The 21,334-nt window shown below is 38.3% G+C and overlaps 1 long non-coding RNA gene across 10 annotated transcripts in view; it reads right to left on the bottom strand.

Annotated features, from left to right (window-relative positions):
- The window catches only part of LOC121910312, a 61,951-nt gene extending 40,972 nt beyond the window's left edge, over positions 1 to 20,979 (bottom strand). The window contains exons 1-7 of one of the 10 annotated variants that reach the window (XR_006099640.1): positions 20,903 to 20,979; positions 19,338 to 19,474; positions 18,194 to 18,347; positions 12,566 to 12,704; positions 12,043 to 12,070; positions 7,084 to 7,147; positions 5,123 to 5,440 (exon numbers count right to left, since the gene is read on the bottom strand). This is a non-coding gene — a long non-coding RNA (uncharacterized LOC121910312). The other 9 variants (XR_006099641.1, XR_006099638.1, XR_006099643.1 and 6 more) reach the window with 9 other exon arrangements.
- Between the last annotated feature and the right edge of the window lie 355 nt (positions 20,980 to 21,334).

Below are 21,334 nucleotides of genomic sequence, written 5' to 3'. Positions count from 1 at the left end.
TTTGAAAGACCAACATGTTGTTCTAGTTTTCTTATTCATGTGGTAATAATAGGTTTAGCTGAAAATGCAGTCATGGCTATTAATTCATTACAGAAAACAATCAATGAACACTAAACATCTGTTATTTTCCATTCGCAAGGCCCAAGACTTGGCTCAAGTCATTAATAATTCAATAAAGAATCTGACTTATGATGCATATCATCTGTCATCATTATCTTAGTGTTAACTGACACCTTGTATCCATCTGACCTTCATACTATTCATCAAAGTAAGTCTTGCTCATGACCCATGAAGTCACAACTATCTTTCACCATATGAATAAAGTTTAAGTTGTTTCCATGACTTCCCTGGAATACATTAAAACATTCAACAACAAATCATGGTGTCGGGTCTCAGGTCCAAAGCTCCGTGCACAGCTTTAACACCACACCCTTTCTGATGGTACTTTCTTTAGATAATCACTGCTCACGGGGAAATGAGAGACAAATTAACTCTTTAGAATATCTCTTCTCGGTGGAGAAGCCTCTGAGTTTACTGACAGGTTGCCATCCTGGTGGAGGGCTGAAGGACCTTGACCACAGAAGCTTGTAAAAGTGTTAACAAGTCAATGAGAAAAACTCAAAGAATAACAAAACTTAAAATTCCTTATCAACATAGCACACAGAAATTGATTGGGGAACTTTGGGTATTTTTGCAGGAACACCAGAGAGTTCTGCCTGGGCACAAAGTGAGAAAACCAATTATCAAACTCACCATTTGTTGCTCAGTTGCACAGTATCTTAGGAAAAAAAAAATGAGGAAAACCAGTTTTCCACTTAATTAAGCACAGATAAGATATGCACTTCACTCATGTGCTTGGCACAGCTTGCTGGGAGGAAAACCCTCTTAAGAAACATGATGGTGTGACCTTTGATCAGTGGCCTTGCACAGAGTTACTGTCAATGATCTAAACCAGAGAAGATGATTCAAGCTTTGAGCAGAATAAACCCTGACTGAAATAGCATGTCATCTCAAAAAAAAAACTGTAACAAAGCATGACAGCATCTCCTGCCTGTCTAAACACAAACTTTGCCCTTCATTTTAATAAAGTTTGCCATCCCAATTGGGGCTGGACCTCTTGTTTGAGCATAACCATATGGATGATTATGTAATAGTAAAAACTTTGTGTTTTCAGAATAATGAAGGAGCAACCCTTTAAGCTCGGTCAACAAGCTGACAAAGTCTTTCTAAAGATGTAATGATTGTGCCAGTCATATCTGTCAATGCACTGACAGGAGACATGGGTGCTGGGACCAGATGGAGGCTCCTGTTCTCTTGGCCTTCATCGTTATGAACTCCTAAGACTGCATGAACAGCTGCATTGTTAGAGCAGTTATTCTCATAACCAGTCATATCGTACTCCTTCCTGTAACAGCATGGATTCACAGTCACACACTGTGTGCCCAGAGTAGTCAGCAAAATTTCTCTCTCTGGAGTGACTGTGGTCTACAGTCAGTGAGAATTCAGTGACGGACCTGTAAAGTATGAGGTTTGTTCCCCAAAATATCTCTTGTTAAAAGGGTAAAACAGCTTGAACGTGTATCACAGAGGGTGTTGTGAACAGAGCAAGAGAAGCAAACAGGGATGTCACTCATTGAGTTTACATTCTCTGTAGTAATTTGATCATAACCCGAGTAAGACTATACTCAGATTATTGCGACTGTCATAAAAACATCTTAACAAAGTTATCTTACTTGCATTAAGGTTGTAATCGGAGTAAGCACAACTCGATTTACAGAGATGGATTCGTCATCAATCTTTCAAAGGACTCTTAGCATGTATACACCATATATCCTGGTTTCATTCACTGTTTTGCAACTAAAGTCACAACCAGATGCAATGTTTAAAACAAGAGCCTCCACATTAGCAGCTGTGGAAAAAAATAAAACACATTTTTAGGGGCAACAGCAAATGGATTTCCAATTACAAGTACCACTGCACATAACAGAGGTTGCATTAAGGTGATGTGTAAATTAATCAACACGAAGCACTTCAATTTTACTTTTATATTCCCATTTCCTCTTTGCCTGAAGGCTATCACAGGTCCTTATGGGTATTAATTCAACGATCAAACAACTCATGGAATAGAGAGTAGTATAGATGTATCACTATTAAAATCATGGTAAATATTACATGAGTTACATGCCATGTATTTTGGACATAACAACAAAAAAAAATTCCTCAGGAGCAATACCAGTAGTTAAATCATGTAATTTCTCTCTAGGTTGAGTGGCAGAAAAGGAAACCACCTCCAGTTTCCTGAAGCAGTCAGATTCTGTCTGCTTTCTGTTTTCAACCTGAATGGCACCTCTGTCATTCACATGGCAGCAGCAGGCTAACAACTAATAAATCACAGCTACTAAGTGAGCTTTTCCTTTCGCTGCTTGCAAACAACAACTGGGCTAATTTATAACCAGAGGAGGCATGAGGGAGAGGCTAAAATTGGCTGTTGAGGTCAGGCAGGTTATCTGACAACATGTCTTCACCTGGCAAAAAGGACAACAAACAACTCAAGACGTTCATCTGCAGACGTACACCAGACGAGCACTACTAATAAAAACATGAAATACCTCCAAGATTCAAATAATCCGGTGTTCTTGATGAGAGGATGAACTGTTTCATACCAACTGACTTACTGGTAACCCACCAAAACACAGCAGCCTTGTTCTTCAAGCACCTGTACTACTATGAATTCAGAAACTTTTTTTTTTTACTCAGCTAAAAATGTGCTTGTTTTTATTAAGGCTCACAAATTATATTTTTACAACTGTGCTCTATGATTTACAGAAATGTAATGGGTGAATATCACTGCTACTGAAATATAAAACAGTAAAATCCAGCTATCTAAAAGCACACAAAATGCTGTTATTAACTTATTTTCTCTCGTCAAAGCACAGCTTGTAGATTGCAGACGACACAAATATGTTCATTTCAAGATTCCTTCAAGTTAAAAAATGTGAAACTCAGTTTAAAGCCATTGATCAATAAGCAAGAAATCCACAAATTTGTCTATTTCCTAGTGCTGAGCAGGCAATTTCTATTTCTATTCTATATTTTGTCATATTACATAAAGTGAGAATACAACTTTTTGACAGTAACTTCACGAGTCCTCATTAAGAAACTGTGTAGTTCTGCTGCTTCATTAGATTGTGACCCACATGCCCAAAATAGAGAACTAGATTCTGCAGCAGACACAGTTGTGTATTTATAAAAGAGCTGTGGTAGTGAGTGAAATCCAGAAAACCCTCCCCTCATACTATAAGTTATACAGGCAATGTGCTGAACAGACACAGCCAAAATAAATTCATACAGGCACAACTCCGCTCGCCTAATTTTTTTATCCCTTTAAAATCTTGCCTTAGCACCACCTTTCACAAGAGAAATAAGTCTATTAACGCCGGTCGAGACACTTCATTCCCCTGTTACTTAGATGTCTAATGAACGGAGGGAGCGAGGGAGGCACAGAATGAGTCAGGCAGAGAGACGGGTTCTGATTTCCTCAAAGAGACGAGGGAGCAAGGTCAAAACCCCAAACTGCCAATGAACCATCGAGGTGAGACACATAAATCACAGCTCTGAAGTTCAATAGGTTCCTAAAAGGAGTTCGCTCGCTTACTTAACTCAGCTTAGTTCTCAGACTTACACACACCAGCTCTTTTTGGGTTCAAATGTTGTTGTTTTACTTTAAAGTGAAAAGACTAGTCATAGTTTCAGGAGTTAATATCACTAACTTGTAAAGAACTTTTCATAGAAAATTGTGCTTTATTAAAAAGATATACAAGTATATTTTAATTAAAGAAGATTATATTCTAACTTAAAGATTTTGATTAAATTTAGTAAAGGACAAGTTTTTTAGGGGATAAATATATATATATACACACACACATATAAATATATAAATAAATATAGTATTAATATTCAGTCTTAACCTAGCCAAAAATATTCACGGGGAATCTTACATTCAATAATTCCTCATCATCAACATTACTGTAAAATCGATCATAAATATACGAAGCTTTAACATCTATATGCAGGTCCAGTGCTCATGAGGTATCCTTTACATTTATCAAATAAAGGAGTTATTCAGTGAGCCTGCAGTAAAGCATTAGTGTTCACTAGCAGCAACATCTACCATCACCTGTTTTAAAATTGTACGGAGAAGAACCGACTGCTAATAAACGGCAACAAGCATCCTTTCAAGCATATTATCCTTGGCTGATGAAATCTGGATCTGAATCTGGCTTAGTCAACAAGAACATTGTGAACTTGGAATCTTCTGTTCTATTCTTCCGTTCTGTCTGACTTCTTTATCCAAACTAAGTCATCCACACACTTTTTATCTTGTTTTATTCTTGTCTGTTGTTATTTCTGTAAAAGAAATAACAGTTGAAAATATATAATGAGACAAAAACAGTTTTGTCAAGATGGTGAGGGTGATGGCGTGTCAAAACTTCAATACTCAGTCTCTCAGAACTGCACTCCACCCAGACTTAAGCATTTCCAAGCTCCTGAAAAAGTGAAACCACTGAGCAACTTATTAATTTCATTTGCTGTATAAACGGCCTCCACAACAAACCTCTTGCAAGTCAGCTGAAACGTGCGGCGGTTTCCAGGTTTTGAGGCAGGCACATGTTCCGCAGTGATAATGTCATACTAAAAAGTTTTTCAAGCTATTGTGCTGCCCGGGCCAAGTGCCATTCTCTTTGACCCCTCCGGATTCCCTTCCCCCAGTCGGCCTCCACTCCACCTCCCTTCTCACTCTACCTTGACCCTCAAAACTTAGTACAAATTCAAAAGCACAAAGCTCTTATCACTACAGCTCACACAACTAATTGTTACAATGGAATGTGAACTTGAATGCACTGAAAGAAAGTGGATGAAAAAATAGTTTTCATTTTTATGAGAGAAAACTGGGCTGCAAGTCAACAATAAAAAAAAAACTCAAAATAGGTAACTACTGGCAACACATGAATCAAAAGCAAAGAGAAATGAAACAGACTGCTGAGAATTCAGGCATATGTTTGTTCTTGGGGAGTACAGAACTTAATAAAAAGTCAAAAGAGAGAAAAAGAGAAGCACTTACCACATAGATCCCGACATCCGAGCTCAAGAATGAAAGATTCCTCTCTTGTCTATCTCCGATCCACTTCCATTTTTCTGAGCTCCCATATGGCACCCCCACCCCTCGGAGAGGCAGAAAGCAGAGAGAGTGCGGCAGAGGGAGAGAGTCAAACACACACAGGGAGAGAGGGAGCGAGAGAGAAAGAAAGAGGGGGGCATTAGTCCTGGTGTGGAGATGGAGGGGACTGTTGCAGCTGTGCACCCCCGTCAGTATCTCCTCAAATCCAGTCCTCTCCTCCATGTATGTCTGCGGCACGGGCAACGGAAACAAAGTGATCCTCTTACACACAGCCCAGAGTAAGAGAGAGAGAGAGAGAGAGAGAGAGAGAGAGAGAGAGACAAACAAGGAGAGGACGAGGGAGGGAGAAAGAGAGAGAGAGAGAGAGAGAGAGAGAGAAATAGAAACATACGCAGGGAAAGGCAGGAAAAGAAAACAAGTGAGCTAGTTAGAAGGCCGAGGCAGCTGGAGAATAGCAGGTTCAAGTTTTCAGCGTTTCCTTTACTTTGTCGTGGAACTCTGCTGGCCGAGTGGGAGGGAACAAGCAGGAGCTTCTAGGAAGGCAAGGAAATAGTGCATAATACCTTCCAGCTTCTTTCTACCCCCACCTCTCCCTCTCCCTCTCTCTTTCTCTTTCTCTCAATCACTCTTTTTTCTCCGTCTCTCTCTCTCTCTCTCTCTCTCTCTCTCTCTCCCTCTCTCTCTCTCTCTCTCTCTCTGGTAATAAGCCTGGCTGCAACAACCCCCTCCTCCGGGCGCTGGAATGCAAGGCAAGAGTTTCAAGAGGCCCAGTTAGACAACCCTCAGAGTCACTGCACCTTGACCTCCAGGTCAGACGCAGAGTGTGTATATGTGTGTGTGTGTGTCTGTATATAGATATATATGCGTGTGTGTGTGTGTGTATGCACACGCAGAAGGGGCGGGGAGTTTAAGTTGTGTCTGTGTATACTTAAATTTGAGGGGCCAGCTTTGCCTCACAAGATCACATAACCAAACCCGGACAGCCACTTTACAGATATAATCCCGTTGTGCATTTACACCACTGTAGGAAATCACAATCGATGTAACGCTGACTGTTGCTACATGGACACAATAGCTGCCCTCACTCCACAAGCAGTAATTGTATTAAACTGTTTGGTTGTGGAGAGAATATTACATAAACAGACCTTTTTCTTCACTTTTCAAATTAGTTTTTTTTTTTCTGTGGTTTTATGTTATTCATTTGTGATGGTTTTCTAAATCAGTTATTTTCTAGACCAGCAAAATTAGCTCCACAACAAAAAACATCATGAATGATACCACTGATGTGGACAGATAGAGGCAAAGACTACTGACTTTTGAAAGATTTATCCGTGTTCTTTCCTCCGCAGATTTCAGATAAGTAGCAGTTCAACCGACACAACTGGACTGGGTTTTGTTTGGACGCTCTGTTGAAACAAGTGTTTACTGTAAATCCCTCCAATCAGGCAGGTTTGCGTCATTTGAATCAGGGAAGCTGGTACTGTCTGCTAGCGAGGGCCCAGTATTGTGGCTGTTCAACATGTAAAAACCTATTCTTCAAATTCATTCAAGTGTCCCTGCTAATACGGGTCCCTCCTGCTCTCTCTCTCTCTCTCTTTCTGTCCCTGTTTGTCTGTCTCTCTCCCTCACACACACACACACACACACACACATCAGTGTATACCTTTCAGCAGAGAAAGAGAGAAAAGAGTTTAAAGATGTAATTTACACATTTTTATTTCCTACCACATCTACTGCGGATGGTATTTAGGTATTTCAAAATTACTGAAATACAATGTCATATGTATAATGTCATACCCAAACTTTTTTTTTTCCTTAACCAAAAATAAAAACAAAAACACTCACATACACAACTGCTCAATGATATGATAGTAAGAAGCAAACCAATAGAGCAGATCACTCACCGGCTGAAAATTCATATTTCTGCCTCAGTCGGACAGCCAGCAGGGCAGTTCTGACAGTAAGACCCTGTTAAAAGAATAATATACATTATGCATCCACTCCCAGGACCCAGCTGTGCTTATATCATGAACTGAGGTATAATGAGGTTATAGACCCCACATAAAAGGAGATATCGTGCCCAACTAGACACTAATGTGTTGACATAACACCCTGCTTCCATATATTTTCATTTTTGATTAGGCTTGCATAGCACAGTGAGTACGACGATGTTTCTGTGATGGAAAGTAGAAAATAACTGCTTTATTATGTATTTTCATTATTTAAAAAACACAAAAACAGTCATTTGAAGTTTGTAATTTGATATATTTGTTGAAAGAATAAAGAGCTTGTAACAATATAATGACATATTTTCATGTTTTAGTGAAGACAATTATTTGTATTGATAGAGAAGGCAAAATCTGCTTTGTCCATATATTGTTAATAACTGTTCAGTATTCCAAGAATATCCTATAGAGCAATGTGAGTAAATATCATTTATAATATCTCACTACCATCTAGGTGATCTCTTTAGTCACAATGATCAAGCTTGTCTGCTCTTAATATGAATCTAGTTAGTAAAGTAGTGATTTCTTCAGAGAAATACCTGCATTTTTAGTTGAACTGCAATTCTTATTAAATCATTGATATTTAACCGATAGACTGTGATAATTTGGATCACATGCCCAATTTTGTGAATCTCTCTGACTAGCTTTTAAAAATACAGTTGGAAAAATAGGTTTGTACCCGCAGTTGGCACAAGTGAAGAGGGGATGCTTCAGGGTTCCGTCCTGGGCCCCATTTTGTCCTGACTTTAGCTGCTTCCTCTGGGTTATTTTATTCACTAAAAAGCATGTGTTTTTCCAGTATTGTTCTACTGACAGCCAGTTCTATTCAACTATAAACCAAACTGACAGCCATGGACACTAAATGAATGGTCAGATTCTCGTACCTATATTAAACAAGAACAAAGCTCTCCATTCTTTTCTGGTAAAAGGCTTTGGAATGCACAATGTTTGCTGCAGATGAAAACGTCTTTGGAAATACATTGCTAAAGCGCAAATTTTGTTATTGGAAATCTATTGGAAAAAATACTCTTATAATTAATAGGTGTTACTAGTCATGCCCTTGAAAATGAAGCATAAGCAGTGTGGCCTTTTAATCAAGCCTTAAGTATTTAGTTCCTGACTTTTCACCATGTAAACAAGCTTGTGAACAATTAATGTAAACCCTCCATCCTGCTTAAAATGTAGTGGCCAAAATAACTGTACAGTTCAGGCTATTTCTATTATCACATTGTGACCTTCACATTTAAACTTGATTCTACCTATATGCAATGCAGGTCTATTTCACAGTTACTGCATTGCTAAGGTAACACCCCAGTTCCAAGTTAGCTATATGAGCTTTTTACAGTTGAAATTTGACATGTCGTGGCAGGAAAAGCACAGGTGTGATTGATAACATTAACGATGGTTGCATTCCATTTAGTGATTGCAGTTTCAGGGCCATGCGACTGTGCATGTTTATACTGGGACGCTCAAATGGAATAGAAACATAATTAATGTTATTATCTACAACTTCTGTTGACGAGTCAATATATATGCTGTGAAAAGGCTCTATTGATATTATCAAACGCCGCATCAAGAAAACTGTAAAATGGTCTCGAATTTAACCAGAATTTTCATCAGGAGAACTTAACAGGCTGAGGTTAACCTAACCAAATTTTAACAGATTCAATTCAAGAGCCTCTTTTAAAATACATTTCCACATATTCATATAATAAGCCTTTATCACGGAAGACATTTTGACATGTCACAGTAGGAAAATCACAGGTGTAAAAAACAGAATTAATCATGACAGATTTCCATGTAGCTGCTTCAGTTTCAGGGTCCTGGTACTGTACACGCTGGCTCACTGTCACACTGTCATGGTTTACTGGGACACTACGGCAGAGCTATTCAACTATAAATTCAACTGGGCCAGATTTTAAAACCAGGAAATGTAGATGGGCCAGACATTTTCAGCAGGCTATTCAAAACCTTTTTTTTTTTTTAGCTTTTGGTAATGACAAATTGTAAACAAACGCAAATGAATGTAGTAAAAATAGCAATATTTATTGTTTCACTTTTGAAATTAAAAAAAAAAAATTTTGGTCAGCGTATCTGGCCCAGATACATCACAAAGTGCGGAAACAGAATAAAAAAGAGCTAATGCACAATCACAACAAGTGGCAATAACAGAAACCAATAACACACTATCTCTCTCTACCAGTATCTCCATGTATGTCCACTAAAAGTGCTTGCTTTTGCCACTGACAGGCTCAGATTGTTATTAGTGTCTGACGACATTATGGAAAGGATCATATCGCGAGAGTTTAGTTATTGCAAGAGACAGCTAAATAATCAGCTAAATATTCAGTGATGACTTTGAAAATCTTTTAGATAACACTAAGCTATGCTTTCTGTACTCTACACAACAAACTCTTCCCAGCACTCCTCTCTCCACTTCTCACTCACATTTCTGCCATCATTGTCTTCCTGCAACAACTCAACTCTTCTCCTTGAGCGAGACTTTGTTGGACACAATACAAACAGACCAAATCAAGCGAAATGTAAAGAAATATCAATATGTTTCTCATTTTGTTTCCTGACTGCTTATGGATTTTAGACCACAACCGCAGTGCTCTAACTATTTAGGCTACACAATAACATTACTATTGACAAATATCTTTTATAAAATAATATTACAATTAAAATATCCAAATTGCCGTTAAAGTAGCCTATTTAATTCAAGCTCACTGGGCCACTTGGAGGTTGTTTCTAGGCCAGATGTGGCCCATGGGCCGCCAATTGCACAGGCCAGCACTAGGGCAAAGTTAGGGTTAATAACACCTGTTTCTTTATTAATATGACAATTCACAATGATCTGCTGTCTGATGAACAACTTGTTGTAACTCTAATACCTCATCAACCACTGTATAATTAATCCTTTTTTTACAGTACAATATACAGTATCAGACATAATCTGAACTTGAACAAATGTGGTCAACGGTAAAAAACAGTGAAAAAGCAGGACAAAAGCTGAACTGGGTTGGGACTTTTACACACAGTGTGCCATAATAGTATTATATAACAATTATTATTGCCATGGTCTTGTCGCAGTCTGGCTTTGTGTTCCTTAGTTGTTATTCTCCTCCATTCCACCAGAGACTCTCAGCCTTTTATCCTTGTTAAGACTGAGTTGGAGTAGGCTGTTTTGAGTTGTATCTTTAAATACTTCTGACATGATATCATTTCAGTTGCCTTTATTAGTTAGACTGTATTCATTGTGTTTCTAGGTTTTTGGTTTCTGCTTGCCCTGTGCTTTTCCTCCTGTGTCCCCAGCCTGTTATTTCCTCCACACCTGCCCTGCATCAGCCTTGTTAGCCTTGCCCTGCTCCCAGTGTTTCCCTCAGCCTATCAGCTCCTTGCCTGTTCTCAGCCTAGTCACCTGTTCCCCATTCCCTCATTAGTTCAGTTTGTATTTCAGTCCTGTGTTTCGGTTCAGTCTTGTTGGATTGTTGGATCCTTTGTTCTGTCTTGCTCAGTTTTGCTTTGCCTGCACTCCTAAGACTTAATAAAGATAATTCTTCAGTTCATGTGCCTGATGTCTCCTGCATTTGGGTCCACCTGCTCTGCTCCCTTTAACAATTATTCACAATACTTACAGTTCCTTCATACTTTGAACTTTTAAAAATATCTCTAATACTCACTGTTGAAAGTTGATCTCCTCAAGTTGTTATGGTTTCTTACTGAGTGCTACATCAGTCTGCTCTGCTTCAGCTTTTGAAAGCTGGTGGATATGACTTGATCTGTAAGGACTGAGACTGGGGTACAGTAGATGTACAATGTGTTTTTCAGCATAGCGTTAGACTAAATTTCAAATGTAACACAAAAGGGGTGGTTTGTTGTTGTTCCTATTCTTATTCTTCTTGCAAGACTACATGCAGCCTAGATGCATCTCAAGCCTGCTGCTGCCCTCCACAGGTAATAAACAGACCTACCTATTCAGTTACTGCTCAGTGGGGATCAGACTGTGAATTTGAGAATGAATGTATTTTCTACTACAAAGCTTTTTTACATCAGTTAATAAAGAGCAATAAATAGTTTCAGTCCTGTTTACATACTTGCAAGTGTTTGTGTTTTGGGTGAAATTAGGTTTTTTGAGAATAATCAGACATGTGATCTTTCATTAGCAGGACAGGAATTTACAAGAAATATAAGGTATACTGAATTCACACTTGATGTCTCACCGTCTCTCACTGGGATTCAGCACATTAGAAACTAAATTATGTGCCTATTTTGAAGAGAAAGGAAGGCAGATCTTATGTGTTATCATTATCTTTTTATGTGGCGCATACAGTATTTCCTGTGCTAAAATGGACAGGAAAGGGGTCTCAGCATCTGTTTACTTGATTCACAATGTGTGACGCCACTAGTGTTCGATTTCACAGCAGATTACAAATCTTCAAACCTTAGATAGCCTTTCTCCTCTTTATGGGAAAATTAAATGTTTGTGAAGTACATGCACAGCAAGGCTTGACTCAAACAGTCGGAGGAGGGTGTGAAACACAGACAGAGAGGGACAAAGAGTGCCAGAGTCTACATTTCATCTCTCCGTCTCTTACTTTTACTTCTTACTGCCCCTCTCTTTTTCAAAAACATACACACACTGTACTGTACTTTGTGTACTGTGATTTAATATTAGCACAGTCCTGAAGTTCTGAGGGCTTATGATTAAAAGACTGACTGCCGTCACACACAGTCTGTATGAGTGAAGCTGCATATCAATTAACTTGTGGAAAAATAACCAATGCCACTCCAAACCTGCTGGTTAATGTGACCGATGAATAACTTCTCATGATAAAGCATAGGCACAATACTTACCAATGCCACACCCCATCTCTTGCTTTCTCTACACAGACAGAAGTGAAAAAAAAGAAAACTGAAAAATGACAACAATGTCCGCAGATAAGAGAGGGACATCGAGTGCCCGCTTTTATCTTGATTTTGGCTTCTCAGTTAGGTTAATTCATTATCTATGCTTGCTATTGCTTGCTTGTTGATTGACAAGCCTGTGGTTCGTCATATCTTACATTATGCACACAATGTTAACAGTGTTATATACAATATAGCACGTCTGAACATTTCACTGAAGGAAGCAAAAATGATGACGGGGTGTTCCCAGTTGATTCAGGTTTAACCATGATAAAGACTACTGCAGTCTGAGGTCTTGCACTCATCACCCTGTCAAAAAGTGTACAAGTGCATTTACATAATTCAAATATTATCAAATGGATTTCTGTGGCTCATGGACAGAGGTCAATATGACATGAAAATGACTGAGACAAACATCATACTGTATATAAAGATAGATGACGCATCTCTTGCCAAAGTGAAGCCAAAATACCTAATTTCCAGGTGGCTACCATCGTGCCTGTGTGATGTCAACCAGAGTCTGCATAGTAGAGTCGGGCGGTGGGATGATGGCCCACAGGATCTGCCCCCTAAACTTGACTGACAGCTGTTCCACCATCAAGAGGAGCCGCCTTGGAAAGGTAAACCAAAACAGAGACAGTTCAGAAAGAAGACGGTGCACTTAAGAGTCTTTTCCTGTATCTGTGTCACATGGGTTACGCCACTGCTCCACCCCTTTAGGAGACTAGCGGCAGGCCCTGAGTCTATTTACTCCAATGTGAGAAGTGAATGTGAGCACAGATTATTACCGATTCTTTCGCTCACCGGAGTAAATATTGGACCCATTTTTCACAAGCCACATATCTTCCAAACATTCAGACACTAAAATGGAATTTTTCAGACAGACGAATCAGGAGAACATTAACTTTGTTGGAGACCTGTCTCTGTGTCAGCAACACACTCTCACAATATCTGGCAACACAGATACATGTAATACATATCTCTTCTCTCTGTCAGGACAAATTTTATGTAATTCACATGGAAATAAACCTGAACCCCACAGTAATCTGTGAAGCTCTGTATTTGTGTCGTTTGTGTGTTTATCATTTTTGTTGTCATGAACTTCTGTTTTAATCCTAATCTCTCATCGTGGGAAGTTGCTAAATGCTAACTATCCAGGCACTAATGCTAAGCTATGGTCATATATCTACCTGCTTCCCGTCTCATATAATCAACATAATGCAATTTAAATAAAGATTAAACACACAGAGATGATTATGTTGTGAATTTGCACCTTGTTTTAATTAACTAAACCCCATGGGAGGCTGTGGTTGTAGCCTGGGGGCTAGCAGGTTGACTTTGTGGGGCTGAAAAGGCAAGGCTAGCCCGTTAGCATGGGTCATAACTACATAGGGTTAGGGGACGGGGGGGGGTGCGACCACACCCACTTAGGAGACAGGAAGTGTATACAATTTTATACCACTGGCGTAGCTTGTAATGTGTCATCTTTTGCTATAGAGCATCTTTGTCTCTCTTTTTTTTTGAACACAAAGACTTGAAGCAAAGACTTCAAAAATAAGGGGCATACATCAAAACAACAAGAAATGAGATGTCCCCACTGATCTTTCTTGCTATTTTACTACATTTTTTAAGTGATGAGAAAAATAATTTGAAATCATTTATAAACCAAACAAAGGAGGGCTTGCTATAATGAATATATTTACCCATAAGAATGATCATATTATGTAGGAAATAGATAGAGTTTAAATTATCCACATAAAAAATATCAGAAATGTCTGGAGTCGGAATGTCATTTACTTTAAGTGATAACAACTTACATCTAACCAAAATCTTTTGGACACAGGGCATGAGAAAAACACCTGTTCTAATGTTTCATCTGTCACTTTACAAAAGGTACAAGGGTCCACTTTAAATTTGAACCTTTTTTTTTAAAGAAATTCTGCAACCAGTAAAACCTTATGAATTATTTTGAGATGAATTTCTTTGACCTTTTGGGAAACAGGCCATTTAATAAATTTAGAATGTGCTTTATCCATTATAGGCAAAGTTTCCATATCAGAAAACAACTACAAACAGTAAGGTCTCTGGTTAGTCAATGACTAAGAGATTTCTTCATATCTGTTAAGCTGTTGGAAATACTGATGTCTTTTCTTCTGATAACATTTTTAGACAACATTATTCCTAGATATTTCACTTCAGATTCAATTCTAATTGAAGCAATATTGGAATCTGTGCATGTATGAATAGAAAGTAATTCACATTTTTTTAATATTAAGGGATAACCCTGACACTTTGGAGAAAATCTAAATTGCAGATAAAGGCTTTATCTACCAGGGATTAATTTCTTAATAAGATAAATGTGTCATCTGCGAATTGACAAATTTTAAATACCTTGTCGAAAATGATAATACCTTGTATTTCAGGATGGTTACTAATAGGCATTGCTAATTGCGTAATTGGTAAGTCAAAATAAATAATTTTGGAGATATTGGGCATCCTTGCTGAATACCATGTAGCACCTTGAACCTAGGGGTGATTCCAGGGTTCAGGGATACAATACTATATATGTCAGTGTAAAACATCTTAATTATATTACAAAAATTTTCTCTAAAACCAAGAAGTGTAATGTTCCAAAAAAAAAGGAATGTTCAATGGAATCAAACACTATAAAAATCAAGAAATAACACAAAATATCTGTATCAATTAAATCTTGAAAATCTAGCATATCAAATATCAGCCTGATAAAATTATGTATACTTTTACCCTTTATAAAGGCCAAATGACATTCATCAACTATTTGCATTAAACCCTCATTCAATTGGTTTGCATAAACATGTGCCAATAGTTTGTAATCACTACATCATAAGGTTATCGGTCTCCAATTATCCAGTGAAAGTTTATCTTTGTTGTATTTTGGGATTAGAGTGAAAAGACCTTGTTTCATAGTGGAGAAAGATTTCTTGCAGAAATGCATTCGAAGAAAGCATTGTGAAGCAGCTCTCTGATATCATACCAGAGATCAGCCAAATTAAATTCTCCTCCAATTATGATTTTATCAGTTGTGTTGGACACTTTCCATTCCTCTAACAGCTTACTGAGAGATGAGAAGAAATTTTTGCTCTGAGCTTTTTTGTTATACCCATATACACAAAACAAAATATAGTTTACCCCATTAATTTCCGACACCACCATTAGCCAATGACCATTAGTATCACTTTTGTGGTTGATTATATTACCAAGGAACCTGTTAAACATGATCATTACGCCAGCCAAATGCGATGTTCCATGACTAAAGACAATAGTCCCCCCCATTGCAGTTTCCAGAATTCAGCTGAATGAGTCTCTTGCAAGAAAACGCAATTAGCCTTTTGCTCCTTACAAAAGACAAACGTTGCCTTAAATTTAACATTATTTTTCAACCCCCTAGTATTTAAAGATATAAAAGACAACATTTAACTAGTAAATAACCTTTAAGGAACGTGCAAAAAAAATTACAATGGGCAGGAATGAGTAACTTAGTCCTTGTCATACATGTTTAGTGCTATAACCCTCAAAACCTTTGAACAAAAAAATAGAAAAAATCTTAAGATATAAGCATACCTGTTTAGAACAAAGGAAACCTAAAAACGCTTGTTTATTCAGTGTCAACTCTTCAGTTGTCGATCAACACGTATCCTTCCTTCAGGAACACTCTCCGTCCCTTTCCCCTGGCTTCCTGAACCAACAGCCACAGTTTGATACGAGCCTCTCGGCCTTCTTTGGAGAAATCTTCTTTGAAATGTATGTGTATTTCACTGCAAACTCTTGCATCTCTTGATCTTTTCCAGATGTCATCCCGAACAATTCTCATCCCCAATTGGATTATAATTATCCTCGGTGTGTTGTTTGAGGTTGCCCTTTCTTCCCAGGCGGTGGATGGTATCCACTGTCTCTTGCAGCTGCCCCACAGACAGTAGTACGATTCTTGCGAGTATCCCAATGACAATTTCTCTTGTGTCCTCTCCATCTTTTTCTGGAAGACCATTCAGCCTCAAATTCCATCTTCTTTTGTAGTGGGATTGCTCCGCACATGAATCTCTTAGCGAGTTGTTTTCTTTCTGAAGATCACCAATTTTTTTTCTGAAGCACAACAATTTCCTCCTTGTTTTCTTTAACTGCTGTGTATTGGCTTCAATGCATTTTTCAAGACTTTTTAAAAGTTCAGTCTGTTCATTCATCTTTTGGGGTAAAGTTTGCACTGCGTGGGGCATTGCAGCACTGGTATTTTCATCTTCCATTTTGTCACTTTGCACTTTCTTTTTTTGGGGGGGTTCGACAAACAAAAAACTTTTAACCGTAGCCTGCAAAGGTGTTGCCACTCACTCTGCCATCTTGAATCCTCTCCGTTGGTCCCATCTATTGTTTTTCCGACCCAGTTTAGATGTAGTTTAGATTCAATGATAGCTGTTTAGTTTCCAAATTTCATCTAGCTGCTAGCTTCACGAAACCGCCTTCTGACAGCGTGTGTGTGATGCACTGTAATGTCAGTCACATAAGAGAGGAAGTATTCATTAATCTTGATAGGGTGGGTCACCATGACTGACAGATTGACATCTTGTCCACCCTATCAGATTCATGCAAACTTCTTCTCTTAAGTGACTGAGTGACTAAGTTTTCATAAATCTAACAGAGTGGACAAGCTGTCAATCTAAGTGGGCCTGTGCACATCCAGGCCCACCCGTAGATCCCTTGACGGCTGCGTTCCCACAGAAACCACACTCATGCAGGTCCCGCACCATATGAAAGCTACAGTAGCTTGGAAAACAGCAATATCGGGCATATGAATTTACTATTTATCGGACCACAAAGAGACAAGCATTAGCCAGCTAGCGTGCTATTTCCTAATTTCCTAACATCCTAATTTCAGTGGGTGTCTGGTGTTGAGTAATGGGAAATGTTCATTCTGAAGGGCTATGAGTTAACAGTTTGAGTCAAGCACAGAGGCTATGTGTAGCTTGGAAAATAGCAATATGGGGCACTGAATTTGATGAATTTGCTGTTTACCAGACCACAAATGAGACAAGATTTAGCTACCTAGCATGCTATTTCCTAATTGTGAAATGCAGTCGATTCAAAGGTCTTTAGTAATGTTAACTCATTGGCGTGACAAATACTGAACGGACGTAATTCAGCATGTGTCAAACTTATCACTCATGAGGTACAGGTTTTGCAATGCTGTCAAAGTCATTGTTTTTGATAGAGACTGGCTGTGGGGTTTACACTATTCACATAAACTATACACCCTTTTATAGGAATAGATGACTATCACATCTGCTGTTTCCGTAAAGGTGTGCCCCCACTAAAGATCTTCAATCTTTCATTAACATTTTAATATGATACATGCACTTATCCAAGTCCATCAAGTCCATGTTTAGGCTACTGTTTATGGATGTGTTGTTACAAAATCCTAATGCATTATGCCAGATTGTTATGAAATCTTTTTTTAAGTCATTCCGAGTTAATGTTATGGTCATTGACTTGTTATTTTTCTCAGATTACCATCACTATTTTGCAATATTTTCTCAGAACATTTTGCATGTCAGGATTCTGATTTTGCTGCACAAGAAAAGGTCTACCAAAACCGCAACATTTTAGAAATGCAGACTTCTACCAAACTTCTACCGACTGACTGGAAACAAACTGGACAGAGAAGCCTGAAGAAAGATTTGCATTAAAAATTTCCACATGTATCGACAATAAAGTTTTTCTACTCTACTGTAGCCTGATGTGATGGCAATAATTTATGAATTTGTTTTTTTTACATTGTTCCCTGTAAGAAATGTGAATGTAATATTATGCATTTGTGTACACAGATTTGAGGGAGAATAGAATTGTTTTTAGGTTTCAACATTTGAGACAAGACACACACCTTGATGCCTGATTTGGTATAAAACCCACTCGCCATGGCAAGGCACAAGCCACGAGTGGGATGTTAGGACAAAGACTGTTAACAATAGTAAAAACAGATAAACACAGGGCAGGCATACACATGTAAACAAGACACATAACGGAGGTAGAGTTGCATCAAAAATCAACGTCATAACATTAAAATATCAATTACCTCTACTCTCGTGATCGTCAGTCATCTTTGAAAAGTGCTGCTTTCCAAACTACTCTCACTGTCATATTTCACGGGAGCACGGTTCCCATGGGAACGCTTCCATCATTGCGTCAAGGCTTTCATCATAACGGAAGTGGGCGTGGTTTCATCTAAACTGGGTTGGAAAAACGATAGACGCCAGCCAGTAATTAGCAGTTACAGGTGGTAGTGAATTACAAATGAAAACGTACATTAGCATCTTCCATCAGAAACTGCTGCGGTCACTCAGCTCGTCTGACGGAGGTTTGAGAGTGACTGACAATCAGGACGTCACACCCCCTTTTTATATCATCAAATAATTAATTAAAAACAAACTTATCAAAAAAATGAGCATTTGAAAATATACATCAGTATGACAGATCAACCTGCCAACCCTGGACACATTTTTTGAACACCACTTCAGCGACCTAGATGCGTCGGATGTAAATACTGCTGTTCGCACAATGAATTATTGTACATAATTTGCATACATACGCATTACCGTAGTAAATCATTTGCATACATGCAGCAGTCAGACAAAAAAGTGAGGGATGCACTGTACTGAAAATTCTTTATACCAATAACAGATTGTTTACAGAAATATCTGCAGATACCAATACTGTTAATTGGTCATTTATACCTATCCTTGTCCATTTGTCTTTTACCTGCCTATACATAGCTTACCAAGGAATACAATTTAATTTAGGCTACACACTAACCTACCACTGCAATTATATAGTTTCGCCTCCACTATAATCAAACTTTAATCCATTTTCATATTTGGAAATATGATTTTCAGTTAATTTGAAAAGATGATGACAACGGAGCTGTAAAACCCCAACCAGCCTAAACAGACTATTTTGTGGCTATGGTGAAATAAATAATTTACAGCTGGTTAATACAACTCTTCTCATTATAGGTAGGCTATTACTTAATGGTATGATGACCTAAGAACAATACAGGCTGAATATAAACATGGCTGTAGAAATAATCACATCCCTCCTTATATATTGTACTCGATTTACAATGGGGGTATTTCCTTTCCTTGAAATTTTCCTTGAGTAGGCAAAGTTATAGACTACAGTGCCAACACATACAAACACCTCTCTCTCCCCTCAGTTCTCACCTCTGTAGTAACTTTTCCTTTCCTCCTCTCCTCACTTCAAAGTTTCCTCAGTGAAAAGCTGGCCAGGTTACTTCTGGTGTGTACGTGTAACCAGGGGCAGCGAGTAATGTAGGCTATTGCATACCCTACACCCCATACTGGTAAAGTTGAAATAATGAAGACGCCTGTTACAACAGTTCAGCGGTTGAAAAGACAACAACACGTTATGTAACTGTTAGACCTGTTAGCTACGCAGTTAGCTAACGTTAGCGCAACTGAATCACAAGTATTCGTGGTTAGAACACCGGTTTTGTCAGTCAAATGTATGTCAAACCTGTGGGTGTTATACCTAATTTCGTTCAGAAAAATTAGGAGTTTCCAGTCAATATAGTCTCACAAAAAAACGGACATATCTGAGCGCATGACAGGTGAAACAGAAATAACTTTACATGGGCGTTTACTTATCTGGGCGACTTCCTACAGCAACTGCTAGGTCCACACAGTATGACATGACTGACATTAAAAACTATTGTATGAGGTAAACTATTATTGGTCATCTTTTTATTGGTAGAGTGTTTTTATCCATTACTTAGATGTTAAAAAAGAAAACTGGTCTATTTTTGATTACCTTAAAGTCCATGTAAAGAATGAGAGATTTCTTTTCAAACACACGTTATAAAATAATTGCTGAAAACGTGAACTGCTGAAAACGTGAGCTGATTGTGAACTATGCAGTACTGAATTATGGAGTAAGAGCATTAATCTCTTTTTCACCATTTCTGTGTTCAGGATTTTTTGGGCAGGCCTGAAATGGTAGCTCTATGACGTAGAAAGGTGACTGGCATGAACACAGCATACTACTTATTTTCCCACGATTTTGAAACCTTACTTTATATACTTGACTGGGTGGATATTTTTCTGTGGTGTGACAAACTCAGAACAGTAACCATTAATACTTTACATGGACTTTAAAGTAACAACTCGTGCCAGCGTACTTTGAAACTTCCTAAAATGACAGAAACCATCTTTTGGAAAAATTTATTTGACATGCACTTTAATTTTTCAGTTTGGTCCATGTCCCATCCGCTAAGATAGAGAGGGCGGGACTTATGACCTATACTGCAAACAGCCACCAGGGGGCGATCAAGATGTTTTGGCTTCACTTTTGGGTCATCTTTATATACAGTCTATGACAAACACGCACACCCCACTTGAGAAACCTCTAATGGCATGCATAATTGTTTACTGTGTGATTTCAGATTTCCTTTATTTTCGCATTCACACCTTATGTAATTCCATTAACTGTATAAAAATAATAGCCATCATGACATCACCCATTGTCACCCACAGCGTTTTGAAGCTTGGAGTTTGGCATTTTGAAGGTTGCCATCTTGGATTTTTGGAGCCAAAAGTGATGAGAGGTGCCCATATTTGGACGAGAGGGTGGAGCTAGCCCTAATGCTGGCTGCTAGTTTGGTTAGCAAAGTGCATTTACAGTTAATGGTTAACTGTGATAATACTAATGCAAATGCTAATTTTCACTGGCAAAAAACAGGCTTAAAACCATTCAAACAAAATGTACTTACCGAAAGAACTGAACTTCTGACTCCTTAGAAGGTCTTTTAGTACAACCAAATGCTGAACAAGACTTTTTTAGGTGAAAAAAAATGTTAAAATTAACTTCCTAGAATTGAAAACACACTGAAATAGCGACAGTTAAGCCGATACTCTGTGAATCTGGGGTTACACCATGGTTACATAACCAACATTGTCGCCGTGGTAGCGACTTCTCAATCACAATGTAGCTATGCCCTAAAGCATACCCTGTTTTATCATCTATTTTACTCTAAATGGGACCATAATTTACAAAATGAACATCACTTGAAACTAGCGATTGAGACCATAAACTCATCAGGAAACAGTTTACTGAGGTAATACACCAAGTGAGAAGTAGGGTAATTTTCTTATAGCCTTTTATACAATCAGATTTCTTTTTGGAGCCAGTGGAGTCTCCCCCT

This window comes from Thunnus maccoyii, chromosome 13, assembly GCF_910596095.1.
Source record: "Thunnus maccoyii chromosome 13, fThuMac1.1, whole genome shotgun sequence".
NCBI lineage: Eukaryota > Metazoa > Chordata > Actinopteri > Scombriformes > Scombridae > Thunnus > Thunnus maccoyii.
The sequence above is the reverse complement of the archived record's forward strand: the minus strand, read 5'-3'. Positions and strand labels throughout refer to the sequence as shown.